Source organism: Camelus dromedarius, chromosome 23 (assembly GCF_036321535.1).
Source record: "Camelus dromedarius isolate mCamDro1 chromosome 23, mCamDro1.pat, whole genome shotgun sequence".
Lineage (NCBI taxonomy): Eukaryota > Metazoa > Chordata > Mammalia > Artiodactyla > Camelidae > Camelus > Camelus dromedarius.
In genome coordinates, this window is record NC_087458.1 from 22,829,957 (window position 1) to 22,847,117 (window position 17,161).

The 17,161-nt window shown below is 41.8% G+C and overlaps 1 long non-coding RNA gene across 1 annotated transcript in view; it reads right to left on the reverse strand.

Moving 5' to 3' along the window:
- Window positions 1-17,161, reverse strand: part of LOC116148072 (uncharacterized) — a 319,134-nt gene that overhangs the window by 147,991 nt on the left and 153,982 nt on the right. The window contains exon 3 of the long non-coding RNA XR_010377415.1: window positions 6,424-6,545. This is a non-coding gene — a long non-coding RNA (uncharacterized LOC116148072). The remainder of the gene's footprint in view (window positions 1-6,423; window positions 6,546-17,161) is intronic.

Sequence of the window (17,161 nt, forward strand, 5' to 3'; positions counted from 1 at the left end):
CAATGGTAGCATAACTACCTCTCATTTGCTCTACTCCAGATCAGACTAAGGGAGCAACAGTTTTCAAATGGAACACTGTAGCCAATGACTTTAGTTTTACATGATACTTAACTTTTTTGTGTAAACTTTACAAATCCCAGAAAAAAATTTTGCATTCTATGGTTAATCAAATGTTACGAAGTTCCAGCTATGCAACAGGCAATGTCTTAAGTCCTAGGAATATAAAGAAGAATAAAAGGTATCCTGACAGACATATGAGTCAATGGAACACAATAGGGAGCCCAGAAATCAACCCACAGACTTATGGTCAATTAATCTTTGACAAAGGAGGCAAGAACATACAATGGAGAAAAGACAGTCTCTCTTCAGCAAGTGGTGCTGGGAAAACTTGACAGCCACATGTAAATCAATGAAGTTGGAACACTCCCTCACACCATATACAAAAAATAAACTCAAAATGGCTTAAAGACGTAAACATAAGACAAGACACTATAAACCTCCTAGAAGAAAACATAGAGCAAAACATTTTCTGACATAAATCTTAGCAATGTTCTCTTAGGGCAGTCTACCCAGGCAATACAAATAAAAACAAGAATAAACAAACGGGACCTAATTAAACTTATAAGCTTTTGCACAGCAAAGGAAACCATAAGCAAAACAACCTACAGAATGGGAGAAAATATTTGCAAATGATGCAACTGTCAAGGGCATAATTTCCAGAATATATAAACAGCTTACACAACTTAATAACAAAGAAACAAACCAACAATCCAAAAATGAGCAGAAGACCTAAACAAGCAATTCTTCAATGAAGACATACAAATGACCAATAGGCACATGAAAAAAATGCTCAATATCACTAATTATCAGGGAAATGCAAATCAAAACCACAAAGAGATATCACCTCACACCAGTCAGAATGGCCATCATTCAAAGTCCACAAATAATAAATGCTGGAGAGGCTGTGGAGAAAAGGGAACCCTCCTACATTGCTGGTATAGTTTGGTGCAGCCATTATGGAAAACAGCATGGAAATTCCTCAAATAACTAAAAACAGACTTACCGTATGACCCAGGAATCCCACTCCTGGGCATGTATCCAGATGGAACTCTAATTCAAAATGATACATGCACCCCAATGTTCATAGCAGCACTGTTTACAATAGTCAAGAAATGGAAACAACCTAAATGTCCATCAACAGATGACTGGATAAAGAAGATGTGGTATATTTATACAATGGAATACTACTCAGCCATAAAAAAGAATAAAATAATGCCATTTGCTGCAATATGGATGGAACTAGAGACTGTCATTGGCTAGGTGAAGTAAGACAGAAAAAGAAAGAAAAATACCATATGATATCACTGATATGTGAATCTAAAAAAAAGACACAAATGAACTTATTTATAAAACAGAAACAGACTCACAGACATAGAAAATGTTCATGTTTACTGAGGGGGAAGGGGCTAGTGGGAAGGGATTAAGTTGGGAGTTAGATTTGCAGATACTAACCACTAAATATAAAACAGATAAACAAGTTTATACTGTGTAGCACAGGGAACTGTATTCAGTATCTTGTAGTCACCTATAATAAAAATAATCTGAAAACAAATATATGTATGTACACATATGACTGAAGCATCATGCTGTACACCAGAAATTGACACAACATTGTAAACTGACTATACTTCAACTTAAAAATAAATAAATTAATGAAAAAAATTAAAGGTATTCTGGTCTAAGATTACTTCCTAGTACTGCAAGAGAATAAAATTACTGAAAGAATTATTATGCAATATAAGTGTAATTAAACAGAATGACGAAACTTCAGAGGAAAGACCATCAGAGGGAATCAGAGAAGTCTTTATAGAGGTGGTATTTGACCTTAAACTTGAAAATGACCAGGAGAGAAGAGGTAAAGGTACATGCTAGAAATTAGTTCTTTTATGTTATTTTGAATTGCAAGAGCCAAGTATGAGAAGCGAGGAGGGGTTACCTTCCTAAGTTATGCAGCATGTTCATAGGTCTCCAGTAGATATTCTTGTGTCATATCAGGTTGCTTTAGATTTATTAATTACATAAGTTTTGAGCATGACTTCAGGTTTTAAAGACCTACGGTGGCTTTTATTTTATTTTCCAGCTTTACTGAGATATAACTGACATATAACACTGTGTAAGTTTAAAGTGTACAAGTGTTGATTTGGTATACTTCCATACCGCAATATGATTACCACCAAAGCACAAGCTAACACCTTCATCGCATCACCTAATTACCACTTCATTTCTGTGGTGAGAGTATTTAAGATCTACTCTCTTAGCAACTTTCCACTGTATGATACAACAGTATTAATTATAATCACCATGCTTTACATTACATCCTCAGAGGGTAGATTTTTATTATCCCATTTTTTTTTAAAGAATGGGAAGCTTTCTTTTAAAAATATACAGTATCTTCTTGGATTAAGGAACTGAAAAAATATCAGTGACTGAGCTTCAAAGGCTAAAAAGACCTGTGTCTGGAAGAATTTCAAGGAATCGAGTTTGCTCAGGAAAGAAACTGAATTTGCTTTAAAAACACACATCATCTTTTTATCACATCTGGAGCTCCAGGAGGAGGAAGGATAGCCTCCCTCAGGAGATCATAGAGGACTGCCTAGACCCAGCTGAATGTGGAAATACACTCTTGGGGGCCAACAGACAGATGTGACAGGGAAAAAAAGAGATGCTCCTGGATTAAATGGCTCAAAACATCAGAAAAGCAGAGGGGAAGTTTTGTTCTAGACGCAAAAGAGTTGCTACGGTCCGAAGCAGCCCCACAGAACAAGAGAGCAAGAGGCCAGCCTCACCTGTCCTGTTTCCCAAAGGGAGCCTGGATCCTGCAACTGCTCATTTTAAAGCTGAAGATTGTCTCTACTTGTAAAAACAACTGGGGAACCACTCTTAAAAGATGGGAAAGCTATAAAAAGGATTTCAGAAAAAAAAAATTAGACAACTTACAAAAGACCAGCATAAATACTCCTAACATTACTGGGGTGAATTTCAAGGCAACTCGGCCACTGTAGATGGGGATAAGGTTTTGTGATGGTTAATATTTAGCAATCCACTCTCCAGGAAAAAAAAAATAACCTTATTTGTTGCATTTGCCAATTTCTGTGACACAAATACTCCGTGCACAGCTGGTTTCAAGCTTGCTCACAATACCACTGCACACAGATTTGGGAACAGACGTGCACAATCAGCTCTTGTGAGCCCGTGTGAGCCAGCTCCAGCACACCACCCAGGCGGGCGGTTATTGGAATCTGCTCAAAATTGTGTGAAATCTGGCCTCTGCGGGAATGTGAGGAACAAATAAAACCTACTAACAGGGAGCTGGGGAAGACAACGACTACAAAAAAATAAGTGTCCCGGACTGTTTTAGATGTTGACCTGCTGCAATAACACCTCCTGAGTGAGGTTAGCCAACTCAAGGTTGGGAAGTCAAAGAAGATTTGCTTGAACAATAGATGATGTTACTGACCAGAAGGCGCTGACTTTTCATGTCTCACTGTAAAGGCTCCCACAGGCAAAAAATAGATATGCATCAATTTTTAAAAAGCCAATGTCTGGGGCTGGACTGATATTCAGCTAGAATGCACGGTTACATAACACATGTCCATAAGCCTTATTTACAGTCAGCGTCCCTTTTGATTGGCTGGTGCCGGTGCTATACTGAAGGTTAAATAATTGAGTATCATTCCTGTCTAGACCAGAAATCAAAAAGCAGAGAGGAGAGAGAACTCATAGTCTTGTAAACACCGCCCGCCTTCCACGTGGCAGAGAAGGAGAGGAACAAACTATAAAAGGGGGTTAAACTCTCAGAAACTCCACGGAGCCTTTCTAGAAAGTACAGGGCAACCAGCAAGGAAAAGGAAGTCCTAGAGGCCTCTCCCATTACTGCAGAAAAAAATTGTGGGAGAAAGAAATGTTGCTTAAGGCCTGTCACACACAAATGCCGAGGACAAAGAAGAACCCCGTGGCAGATGTGCTCAGGGGCACAGACTTCAGAAGTGTCAGCTGCAACTTCTGTTTAGTTTTCCAAGGGTAATGCTCTAGCTAAAAGGGATGTCAGTTCAAGGGTCAAAACCTTAAATTGATGAAACAATGCCAGAGGAAAAGGCAGTGGTGGGGCCTTTGAAGCACAGGACTGACTGATACCTGCACATGAGGCCCCAAAGAGGTTCTCTCTTTAAACAGAGCTCGCACCCAATGTGGCTCGCAGGTGTCAGGGGCAAGGACTGCAGTGGGGGAAAAAAAATCAAATAAGAAGCTTTATATATGCAGGATGGGTAAAAACGAGGTCTCAGATAAAACTGATGCTTGCGGTTGCTACCAATGCATGTGTCTAAATTTAGAAGAACCTTGTCTTTCTGAGAAAGGGGACTGCATATATGTATTTGAGCTTCCCCTCAGCTCTGATTAATTCATGGCCATGATAGACTCTTTGAAGGGACTTTTTTTTTTCCCAGCTGGGTTTAAATTCATAAGCCATGGCATCAACTGATTGACATCCTGGCAAAGCTGCAACCATGCTGTTTCCCTTTTTAGTCTAGATTTTTGCAGATATGACCAAGTCTCAACTATCGTCTTTGGCGGAAGCCAGCTTCATCTGTACAGTTAACCACCACTCCCTGGTAGTGTGTATCTGAGAGTTTGGCACTCTGGGTGAGGACACATTCCTGGCTCAATTCTAAGCTGGCTGTTTAATCTAAGATGCTACTAGATGTACTAGGTCAGCCTTTCTCAACTGGGGTTTCCTAAAAAAATTATGACCTTATGAAGACCAACTGCCCTTAAGCAGGCAAGCTCTATTTAAGGGCCAGATAGAATAAATTTTAGGTTTTCTGGGTTCACTGTATGCATTTTTTTTTTTTTTTTTGCATACTATGATGTTTTGGCATCTTAAAAAGTCTTTCTGGCTGGGGAGAGATTGCTCCTCCCAGGAGTAGCCAGTTCTTAGAGAAAGTAAAGGGCCCAGCCAGGAGCAAACCTTCTGTATGCAAACCAAGTGCTGCAGGGCCTTGCCTCCATGCACCCCGGAGGCAGTACACCTCTGCCTTAATCATCCCAGAGCCAGGTACTGGATACTTAGAGATCACCCCAACGGCCCAAAGCCCGCTGAAATTATGCAAACTAGCCACTCTGCCCTGCTTTTTCTTTCCAGAAGAAACCCCAATAAAAGAGGCACGTGACCTAAGCATTCCCCCTCCTCCTGTCTGCTGCTTCCTGACCACCTGGTGTTTTTCCCACGTGACCCTGTGGGCACGTCCTGCCTCCTGTCTCTAGGACCCGTGGGAATCATCAACTGGCTTCCTGAGTCTCTCCTCTGTCTCCTCTCCTGGCAGTGCCTGATTGACCATCTCATAAAGAATACAAAACAATGGGCCATTCTCTGTTCCAGCTACTCAGCTCTACCATCACAGCATAAATGCTGCCATACGTAATGTATAAACAAATGGGAATAGTCATGCTGCAATAAAACTTTATTTATAAAAACAGGCAGTGGGCTCGATTTGGCCTCCAACAGTAGTTTGCCACCTCTTGCACTGAAGCATCCCACGTATGTAATAATTTAGCTCCTCTCCAGGGCATCCAGAATCATACTAGTCATGGGGCCAAATTTTCAGTGCTTTCTGTTTGAGACAAGGAACTCGAGGATGGGGAAGGCTACCTTTGATAGAGTAGATAACCTTAATTCAAATAATCCCACACAAACGCTAACATGTCTCTCTTAAAGCTGCTGAGCCCCCCACTGCCTTTCCTACAGCTCCTTCACACAACCCGACTCCCCCTCTATTTTTGCCTTATCCTGGATGGAGAACTCGGCACCTGTTCAAGTTCCTCCAAAGGACTCCAGTCACCCTAAAATTGGGGCTGGCACCAACAAGTGATGGAGTAGGAGTTTTACACATGATCCCTCACCATAAACCTCTTAAATGCTCCCATTAGAATAGAGCTAGACCGCAAATCACCTCCTCAGCCACGTCAGTCCTGGGGGCTTCGCTGTATTACATACAAGTGCACACCTGCCCTTTTGCCTGTTCCTTACTCCTAGATCTTTCCTTACCCCCCAAACTTCAACATTCTTTCTCCTTAATTATGCAGAGCGATTCTGCTTGGCTCCCAGGGCTGTGCCCTCAACTTCGTATAATCAAGTCTATTGTAGACTTCAGAAAAACTAAGGCCTTTCTGTTGATAACATTAACCCAGCTTAGAAGCAGGCTGACTTAAAGATAGAAAATAAGCTTTCTGGTTATACAGACATTGTTTGTCAAGTGTTCAACAATTGTGTGTGTGTGAAGGAACAAAGCACATATATTTTTACTATTCATGTTACTTAAAAACCATGCTGTTGACCTTGGGACTTAAGCCATATACATCACTCACAGTCTAGGATGTTCTGACTCCTGCACAAATCTTCCACGGTAGTGAAGGCCAGATGCCCAAGATGTGTGACAAGGATGCTCAAGTTGCTGGAGGGAGAGGTGAGCAAGGGATGCTGCTGTGATCTAGAAAAGAGAAAATGGGTCCTGGGTGGGTAACCAAATACACAATGATGTGAAGAAGCCCGGGCAAACCATGTGAGATAAAGTATGTAAATCATGCATGATTATGCATCACATTTAAATTAACCTGAAAGACTGAATTAGACTGGGAGAGAAATCTGGTTGATACACCCTTCTGGGATCGGTCCAAAGTTAATGAACGTCTTGTCAGAAGGAACTCAAAATTGGCTGAATTGAAAACAAAATGATTTTATTCTGTGTCATTTGTTGGTGTCATCGGTGCCTCCTGGTGGCACCCACCTTGCTTCTCTGCGTAAGATAGGACTTCATACTTAAGGTCTCTCTGAGTTAGCATCCCTACCTTCATTAGAGCGGCTTCTCTGGCAGAGTGGGTTGGGGTTTTGATCTTTATGGTTGAGGAATAAAGTCCCTACTTGCTGGCTTTGGAGATTACTTTAGAGATAGGAATGGCAAATAACTCTCAACGTGCATAGTAACACTAATTGGTTGGTAACAGCCACATAAACGCTGTGTTGAGAGGGATTCTGAACTCACAGCAAGGGTAAGCGGGCAAAAGTTTTGTCTCCTCTGATATTCCAAGTGCCGCCCACACCATCGAAGATTTTCAAGGAAGAGTTTGGTAGAATAAAGAGAAAGCAAGCTGCTTTGGAGACAGACGAGCCTTAGTTTGAATGCTGCCTCTTCTGCTTAGAATCTGTGTTTTAGGCAAAGATCTTAAAAGCCTCTCTGAGTTCAGACACCTTTATTTGTGACACAGGGACAATAGCACTCAGCCACATAGTTGCTAAAAATGATTTAGCACATGTTAAAATCTAACACAGTCCCTGGCACATGGTTCATAACTCGAAGTACGCTAGCTCCCCTTCCTGACTACAGAGATACCACGCTCTCTCATGCAAAACTCTTAGATCAGCGGGGGTAAAAATCATCTGATGGAAGCCTTGCTGCAAGACTGCCGATCTTCCCAAGGCACGTGCACCCCTATGTTCACTGCAGTGTTATTTACCAGAGCCAAGACAGGGAAGCAACTGAAGTGTCCACTAATAGGTCAATGGATAAAGAAGACGAGGTACACATACACAATGGAACATTACTCAGCCATAGAAAAGAATGAAATCTTGTCATCTGTGACAACATGGATGGCTCTAGAGGGTGTTGGTCTAAGTGAAGTAAGTCAGAAAGAGAAATACATCATATGATTTCACTTATATGGAATCTAAAAAACAAATGAACAAACATAACAAAACAGACTCGTAGATACAGAGAACAAACAAGTAGTTGCCAGAGGGGAAGGGGTGGGGAGGATGAGTGAAATAGATCAGGGAGATTAAGAGGCACAAACTTCCAGTTATGCAATAAACAAGTCATTGGGACATAATGTACAGCATATGCAACATGAGTCAGTAATACTATAATAACTTAGTAAGGTGACAGATGGTAACTTGACTTACCATGGTGATCATTTTGTAATGTATAAAAACATCAAATCACTATATTGTACACCTGAAACTAATACAATATTGTAAATCAATTATACTTCAATAAACAATAAAGGGTTTTTTAAAAAGACTATACTCCCAAGGCAACAGAAATAAAAGCAGAAATAAACAAATGGGCCCTAATCAAACTTATAAGCTTTTGAACAGGAAAGGAAACCATAAACAAAATGAAAAGACAACCTACGGACAGGGAGAAAATATTTATAAACAACATGATTGACATGGGTTTATTTTCCAGAATTACAAACAGCTCATACAACTCAATAACAAAAAAAACCAAACAACTCAATCCAAAAATGGGCAGAAGATCTAAATAGACATTTCTCCAAAGACAACATACAGGTGGCCAATAGGCATATGAAAAGATGCTCAGTATCACTAATTATCAGAGAAATGCAAATCAAAACTACAAAGAGGTATCACCTCACACAACTCATATTGGTCATCATTAAAAACTCCACAAACGATAAATGTTGGCGAGGGCATGGAGAAAAGGGAACACTCCTACACTGTTGGTAGGAATATAAATTGGTGCAGCCACTATGGAAAAGAGTACGGAGATTCCTTAAAAAACTAAAAATAGAGTCATCATATGATCCAGGAATCCCACCCTGGGTATACATTCTGAGAAAACTCTAATTCAAAAAGATACACACACCCCAATTTTCAAAGCAGCACCATTTACAATGGGCAAGACATGGAAGAAACCTCAGTGTCCATTGGCAGATGACTGGACAAAGAAGATGTGGTGTGTGTGTGTGTGTGTATGCATACATATATATATACACACACACATATACATAGACATACACACACATACATACATATACAATGGAGTATTACTCAGCCATAAAAAAGAATGAAATAATGCCTTCTGCAGCAACATGGATGGACCTAGAGATTACCATACTAAATGAAGTCAAGCAGAGTATAGTATGACATCACTTATATGAAGACTCTAAAAAATAATACAAATTTATTTACAAAACAGAAAGAGACTCGCAGACATAGAAAACAAACTTATGGTTACCAAAGGGGAAAAGCAGGGGGAGGGATAAATTACGAGTTTGGGATTAGCAGGTACAAACTACTATATATAGAACAGATAAACAACAAAGTCCTACTGTATAGCACAGGGAACTATATTCAATAGCTTGTAATAAACTATAATGAAAAAATACACACACACATATATATAACCAAATCACTATGCTGTACATCAGAAAATAACACAACATTGTAAATCAACTATACTTCAATTAAAAAAAGACTGTAGATCTTTTCAATCTGGGACAGAATATTAGAGACCAACCTGAACATCAATAAGTTTGTCTCTCTTTGAGAGACATAAAATTGAGAAGAACTTGAAGTGAATGAAAATGTAATTTAATTCACAATCAAATAAAAATTCTATAGCCTCAGAATCAGAGAATATTCTTGGAATGGACTCTTTTCAGTACCATAAATTTAACCGACTGAATTCTTTTAAGTATCCGCCTTGTCAACCTTTTGAAATGAAGGTTGATTAGGTTCAATGGAAAATCTGCATTTCATCATGAAAATGGAACACAACGTCCTTGGCTTAGTCTCCCAAGGAGTGGCAATTTGGGGCACTATGTGCAAAGCATGAAGTCAAAACACAGGTATCAAATTTATTTCTGGCATGACAAACGGAGGCATGCAGACGCACAGTCCAAGAAGCATGAAAAGGCACAGCCTCCACGCTCACCTTCTAGACCTCCAGAAAAGGAAAACTCCCTTGAGGAACACTCCAGCCTTTCACATTGCAAATAGTAGTCTATGAGAAGGGAGACATTACAAGGAAGGGAGACACTTTAGATTAAGTGAGTTGATTTATTTAAATATTAGATGGAAGAAGAACTCAATTATCAAGGGGTAAATGTGGCAATAGTAAGTCTTGTCAAAGGAAACCAAGCCCCGTTGGGTGTGTCGCAAATCCTTGCTACTCTTGAAATGGTTTAACGCACAGCCCCAGAGAATTTAACTATCTAGTACCCTGAACACATTAAAAGAAAAAAAAAAGGTATAGTGGAAGAAAAAGTGCGTATGATGCATCTCGTTTCTAAAACAAGTGAACTGTGCGCTAGATTTAGCAGGTTAATTAAGGAATCTGTTAGCAATGAAGTGAAAGCTGGCACGCTCCCAATTCTGGCTGATACTAGCCAAGACAGAGACATAACTGATGCTTCTCCAATACAACCAAGATGCTTCACCTAATCCAGAGAAAACGCATTATCTGTAACAGGCTTAAAGTCAGATTGGAAGCCAAAATGTTGTCAGTGTTTTCAGATCAAGTAACGGGCTTCTGAAAAGCTGAGTAAGCTGTTTGGCTGATGGAAGAGTTAAAATTGAAAGGACAGTTCAGATGGGCTGACACATTAAGAGAATCATTTAGTCAAGTTCATGACATATCCTTCTTCAATCCTGTGCCTTTAAATCAAGTTGACCCTCCCTGGGATGAAGAAGCTAATGGCCAGTTAAGATGAGAGGTACAGATAACCCACATTCTCCAATTGTTCTGGTCCCTGGCACCCCTGCAGGCCTGCTGAGCTTCTGCAACACTAGGGACAAGTACCTCAAGCAGGAAACCCAATTTGTATCATAGCCCAAGTGTATTAATGAGCGCCCAGGATGCATCCTGGTATCGTGGACACAAAGATGAATGGAACACGATTCAAAGAGCTCTTTGCTGAGTGGAGAAAGCAGATGGTAAAGACATAGTTATACTGCAAAATGGGTGAAGTTAGATATAAACAATTATGGAAACTGAAAAGTGAAAAGATAGTTATTTCTGAATCCAGAGCGCAAAGTGGAGATCTTTGATCAAGTGATCCCTCTAACAATGATTAAGAGTTGTCCTGTAGACAAAAAGGACAGTGCATTGTAAGCAGTGCTGACAACAGCCCACGTGTGGAGGGGTAATCATGCGTGTGGCTAAGGAGTGGCTGGAGTGGAGAAGCTGTGACCTAACTCGGAGATTTTGACCTATGGGACAGGGAGGGAGCAGCCGGATCCCTTCCACAGTGCTGTGTAAAATCCCCCGCCCCCCGTACCCCACTCAGCTGAGACTACAGTCCAACCAAGGAAGACACAGTCACTGCAGACAGCACGCTGCATCTTTTACTCCCTCCTCCGATGAGCTCTAATTGTTTTATTTTTTTCCTTGAGCAAATATTTCCTTTCAGCAAGGATGCCTTGAGTGTACTGTAAGGTAGTATTTGAAAGGCACAGAGAAAGAAGCATTAAATGGAATCAGCATAGGTTAAAAGTGAATGTCTGAAACCAGACTGTCCGGGTTCAAAGTTTGGGTTCAACACTCACTAGCTGTGTCGCTTTCAGTAAGGGATTTTATTTCTTTAAATGGAGATAACTCTGGTAGTTCACTGTAGCACGGGTACGTGGATTAATGAAACACAGCATGTGTAACACTCAGAGCACTGCCTGGTACCAAGTGCGTGCTGGTAAATGTTGGCTGGACTCAGCATCTCTGGGCACTAGAATGAGTGCTGCACAGAGTAACTTGCAACATAACCGTTACTCTGTTTGCCCATCACCTCCAAGGTTCCATCCAAGGTTGACTCCCTGCAACAGAAGCTAACACCTTTTTTAAGTGGCTCCAGAGGGTTTTCTCTAGACTTCTGAAGAGCTCATTTTGTCAGCTATTTCTCCCAGGAAATCAAATTCACCCCTCACAGAGCATCAACCCCTCTGCCCAAATATAAACAAGGCATTCTCAACTTCATCCCATGCTCACATTCCCACGGTCAGACAAAAAAAATGCCGTTTGCAACCCCTGCAAAACTCATTTATTTCAACATGAAATCAGCTTGTTCTGGATGAACTGCAGCAAGAAAGGTAGGGACCACGTGACTGTTTAAGGCTGGTGGTTCCCAGAATGTTAAGAATGACTACATAGTCATGTCTCTGTCTGGCATGAAGCAGGGAAAAGTGAGGAGGGGACACCAGTTTGGGGACAGAATGAAAAAGGAGTCAGCGAGACCTCCAGGGCTCAGGCTGCTCATGGCAGAAACCTAGAAACCCTAGGATTAGCCTTGAAGGAGGTGCTTCCTCCTCTGATTCCTAGACCTGAGTGACTGAGAAGGAGCCCAGTGCACGGGGGAAGAAAGAAGGAAGAGAGAAGGGAAGATCTAACAACAAATAATGGAAAAATCATTACAAGCAGCATAATGGTTGAAAATCTGTGCCAGCCTCTACAGCAGGACGCCACCTGCAAGCTGGTCACTGTGACATTCTGATAACAAAGCCAAAAAGAAGTGTTCATGGTAACCAACAGCTGCAGGACTCAGGGATATGGCAACCTGGGCCGAAAGTAACTAGTGTCACCAGAGAGCTCTCATGCCCAGCAGTGTGTCTGTGGGTGGCCAGTGTCCCACGGACAGTACATAATTTAGCTCCAGACTCCCGAGGAACCTGCCAGAAACTGAAATAGAAGATCAAGGAAATAGACAGGGATGTACTAATGAAGCAATAATCTAAAAAGAAAAACTTCAGTCAGTCCTAGGCGAGTAGTTTGCTTTTCCTGCCAGTGTAGTCTCATTATTCCCTCACTCCTCCCCCAGTAAGTGGACAGAGGTCACCTTTCTGAAGGAAGGGGACCACATATCTTTCCCCTCCTGCCACTATCAGAATTGAGGACATAATCTTGATCTCAAATATCCTCCCAGCAAAAATCACCCCTGGGAATCGCTCTTCTCTCAGACCGTCATGTAACTTCCATTTATAACTTAAGTCCACAAATTCTTTAAAAATGCAGACACCTCCAGAAGAAGTGGCATTTCAAAGCACTGGCCATTTAGACCACAGGGAGAAGGATTTACAAGCAGGTTTTAATATAGCAGTGTAGTTCTTGCTCGATAAATGTTTGCTAAGTGAGTCTGCAAGAATTCTACATGTTAAAATTCAAGAGAAAGAAGTAGCAATACCCAGATGAGGTACAGCAAAAGGCTAATTTAAAGAAAACAACACAACAACAACAAAATCACCCAGCACCCAAGGAGCAGGTTAAATTTCTCATCACCCATAATACATCGGTTTTTCAAAGAGGGAGGAGGTTAGGAGGGAGGAAGTGAGGAGCGCGGAGGCGTTCCGAGGTAATTCTGACTATGATTGATGGTCCTGTGCTGGATTCTCACTCATGTAGAAAATTAGAGCGAGATCGCTCCAGATACTGGCCCATCTGAGTTCCTTCTTGTGTCCCTCCCCTGCACCCTGCTTCTCTCCTGGGAGCCCTCCCTTCCTGCCCGTGGGCGTCATTATTCAAAACTCCAAGCAGAAGAAAGCAAAACCACTCCTTTCTTTCCTATTCTCTCTCCTCCAATGTGAGGAATCAAATCATCATTTTGAGGCTCTTCCCACTTAGTGACTTAAGGGAAAATTCATTTCTCTTGGTGCTCCAGGTTATTTTTCTAGAAGGCTCAAAAGTGACAGTGACAATTATTTCTGAGAGTGTCTTCATCAAATCTGCCGTGGCGCCATCTCTGCTAAATTGGCCTGACTGTCTTTCCACCCCCCCGCTGGGCTCCCCCGCTCCCTCCTACACGTAGCCTGCTTTGTACCAGGCAGGGTTTATTGTATAACTCTGCCTCTCCATTTAATTAGTGTGCTACTGTTTTAGGCAGATCTTTCAAGGTTTCAATTTCTATCCTAAGAAGCGGAGCAACTGGTCTTCCATATTTATTCACAGGGTCTATACTGGGTCCAACTCTGCTCTCCATCCATCCAGGGACGGCCATCTACAAGCTGCTCGCATGAGATGTCTCCAGGAAGAAGTAAGGTGGAACGCCGTAGCATCATTCAATTTTAAAAGGATGTCATTCTATGAATGACATTCAGTGCACTTACATTTAGTTTTACAGTCTCTGCTAATATATCACCTTTTATAAAAAGTCCAAAGTCCACGGAAAAATTTGGAAGGTATGCACATTTAAAGTTATAATTGGCTACCGTTTTGTTTCAACATGGAAGCCTGAAATACCGACGCAATCCAGGTCAGAAGGAGGTTACGTTTATCAAAAGTTGATACAGAACATTTGTGCCAAACAACAGATAAAGGAAAAATGCACATCCAATCAGCCATATACTAGTCTGATTTTAAGAACCAAACTGTATTTTCATTCTGTTCAGGAGAATATTTCTTTTTAAAGGAACCTCATCATAAATCCTATAGTGAAGCAGGCTAGTTGAGATACCAATCTTCTGACGCCACTGTCTAAGAACAAGTAATTTGTTGTCAGCACAGCAGGGATCTGAACCCTTGGGAAAGTAAAAGGGGTGTGAGTGTTACCTCTTCACCCTACCTCCTCCTCAGCATCCTTTTACCTCACATCACACACCCCAATGCTGTTCTTCTCAAAGTCAAATCAACACCCACCAGGAATGTGGTTCCATCCAGCTGGAGATGTGCGGTGTCAGGGTGATCTCAGAAGCAATTAGGTGCCACAATGTTAAAACCTTATAGGTTAAACCCAGCAACCTGAGTTGCATGAGGCAGTGTGGTGAGGCAGTGATGGACAGTGGAGCTAAGACAGTGCTGGACAGGTAGAAACGCCACTGGAAATACCAAGTGTGTCTTCAGTCCACCTTGTCTTCAACAAAACCTTTCTCAGAGAAAGAAAAATACCATATGAGATCGCTCATATGCGGAATCTAAAAAAAAAAAAACACAAAAAAACATAAATACAAAACAGAAACAGACTCATAGACATAGAATACAAACTTGTGGTTGCCAGGGGGACGGGGTAGGATGGGACTGGGATTTCAAAATGTAGAACAGACAGACAAGATTGTACTGTGTAGCACAGGGAAATATACACAGGATCTTGTGCTGGCTCACAGAGAAAGAGAATGTGACAATGAATGTATGTATGTTCATGTATAACTGAAAAATTGTGCTCTACACTGGAATCTGACACAACATTGTAAAATGACTATAACTCAATAAAAATGACTATAACTCAATAAAAAAAAGTTTTAAACCTAAAAAAAAAAAAAAAAGACCTTTCTCTGCAGGAGGACACCTGCTGGAACGTGACCTAAACTCACACCGAGAAGAAAAGCACATGGCTGGAATTGAAATCAAGAGCTTTCTACCCACCTGGAGGCCCCTAGCCCTCATGGAAGGTGACTCTGTTGAGCTTCACCGGAGGCCAGCCTTAGACAGACGCGCATGGGAGGTGATCCCCTCCCTTAGCTCCTGTCCAGTCTCCCCCTCCTGTCCTTCTTTCCAGCTTAGACTCCCCCTGCTGCCCCACACGGCTTTGTTCTAGCCTCTGGTGAATGTAACAAACTTGGGTTTCTCCCACCAAATGGTCCCTTCCATTGTTAAGCCTTGAATCTTTTTTTTTTTTTTTTTTTAAGGACAATGCCTGCTTCCTCTGCTCCTCTTTCTGTGAATCTGATGAATCACGCACGCAGTTTTTCTCCCAAAGATCTGGCAGTGATGTGGAAGGTAGTCTGCCGAGTTCTCTCCTCCTCCTTGTTACCTCCAAGATAACCATAAAGGCCCCTTTGATTTTAAGAGTTTGCTTTTTGGAACTACAGATGGGGGAAACAGCCAAAAGACTAACAGTGATAATAAATACAGTGAAGTTCCAAACCTTAAGAAATCCTTCAAAGCGTCTACAGCATTGGTCTCTAGGCTGTAGTTACAGCTCGCCTTCAGATGGTCACTGAAAACAACACTTGATTTCTCTTTCCTGTTTTTAAAGTTGGTGCCTCCTAGCCTCTCCTGGCCCGGCCCACTCCACACACTGACTACCATTTAGTGAAAGCATGGTCCCTGTGAGTCCCTAGGACCTTCCACACTGAGGGGCCTTCATTTCTCTCAGCCTCAACCTCCTGTAGTCCTCTGGCCACAAATATTTAAACAAACATTTAATCCCTACAAAAATTCTCATCTGAAACATCCCAATTTAATTTCGCGCTTAAGCTCGTTTATACCAAGGGGCTAATAACTACTTACTATGTTACCCACCTAGGGGTACTTACATTTTAAAAATCTAACATTCCAGAGAGGAAGAAAAATAAAAGGAATGACACTCTAGTGGGGGAACTAGCGGCATTATCGTCATGGACGAGAGGGAAAATTGACTAATACACTTGAATTGTCCCAATGCCTAGGATGGAAAATCCTAGTTGAGCTCTGTCTCTGTCCACTGCTAGAAGCTTTTAATATTAATGTGGGTCCTAGTCAAGAGCTGTTCCAGCACATTCTTCACACCAAGATCAGAAGAATGTGGGTTATAAAATGGGATCTAAATCCCAATAGACTTGAGCTGTGGTTCAGTAAACCTGAGAGGAGCCAAATCCAAGAGTTGTCACCTGGCGCCCAGTCTGGCTTCCAGTTAGATTGTCCGGGGCCCCCACCATTCTAGGCACTGAAGCGATCACACAGCGCCTCTGCCCTTTCCGGACTTCACTGAGGACGCACAACGGACCAACACAAAACCAACGCTTGATTATACATGCTAATGTTGGAGAGCAATGGTGCACATAATCAAACCTAGCAGATCATTGGAAAATTATACATGCCCTGCCCCCTACCCGGGGGCGGGGGGTGGAGAGCAAGCAGCAAGAGAAAACACAGCACCATGCAACACACGCAGAACAAGTTTCTGGAAGGAAACAGGGGATGTGTCGGGCAATCATTTGCATCACAGCGACTGTCTTGGCAAACTGGTGAGAGCGAATGTTTTGTATGTTTAATTATATGTGTTGGTTAAAAGATATAACTGTTTAATATATAGCAGTTGTACCAGGGTTTTTAAAAATTCAGGTGGTGGAATCACTTGTTCGGAGCAAGCCTGAGGGAGATGATGATGAGAATCACAACGACAACAAAACAACAGCTAAAAGCCGGGGCTTGGGATCTGCGCTGTGATGACTTTATTGAAATGCTCTCAGCAGCTTACAGACTTATTAAACTAATCGGTTAAAGAACTGTCACCTTCGTTTTCTCAGTCCATTTCAGACCGAGGGAGTTGACTCAAGCCAACACCGAGAATTCCCTTGGTTCCTAGTGGCCTTGGGACTAAACAGGGCCTGACTGTGTCCACCTCC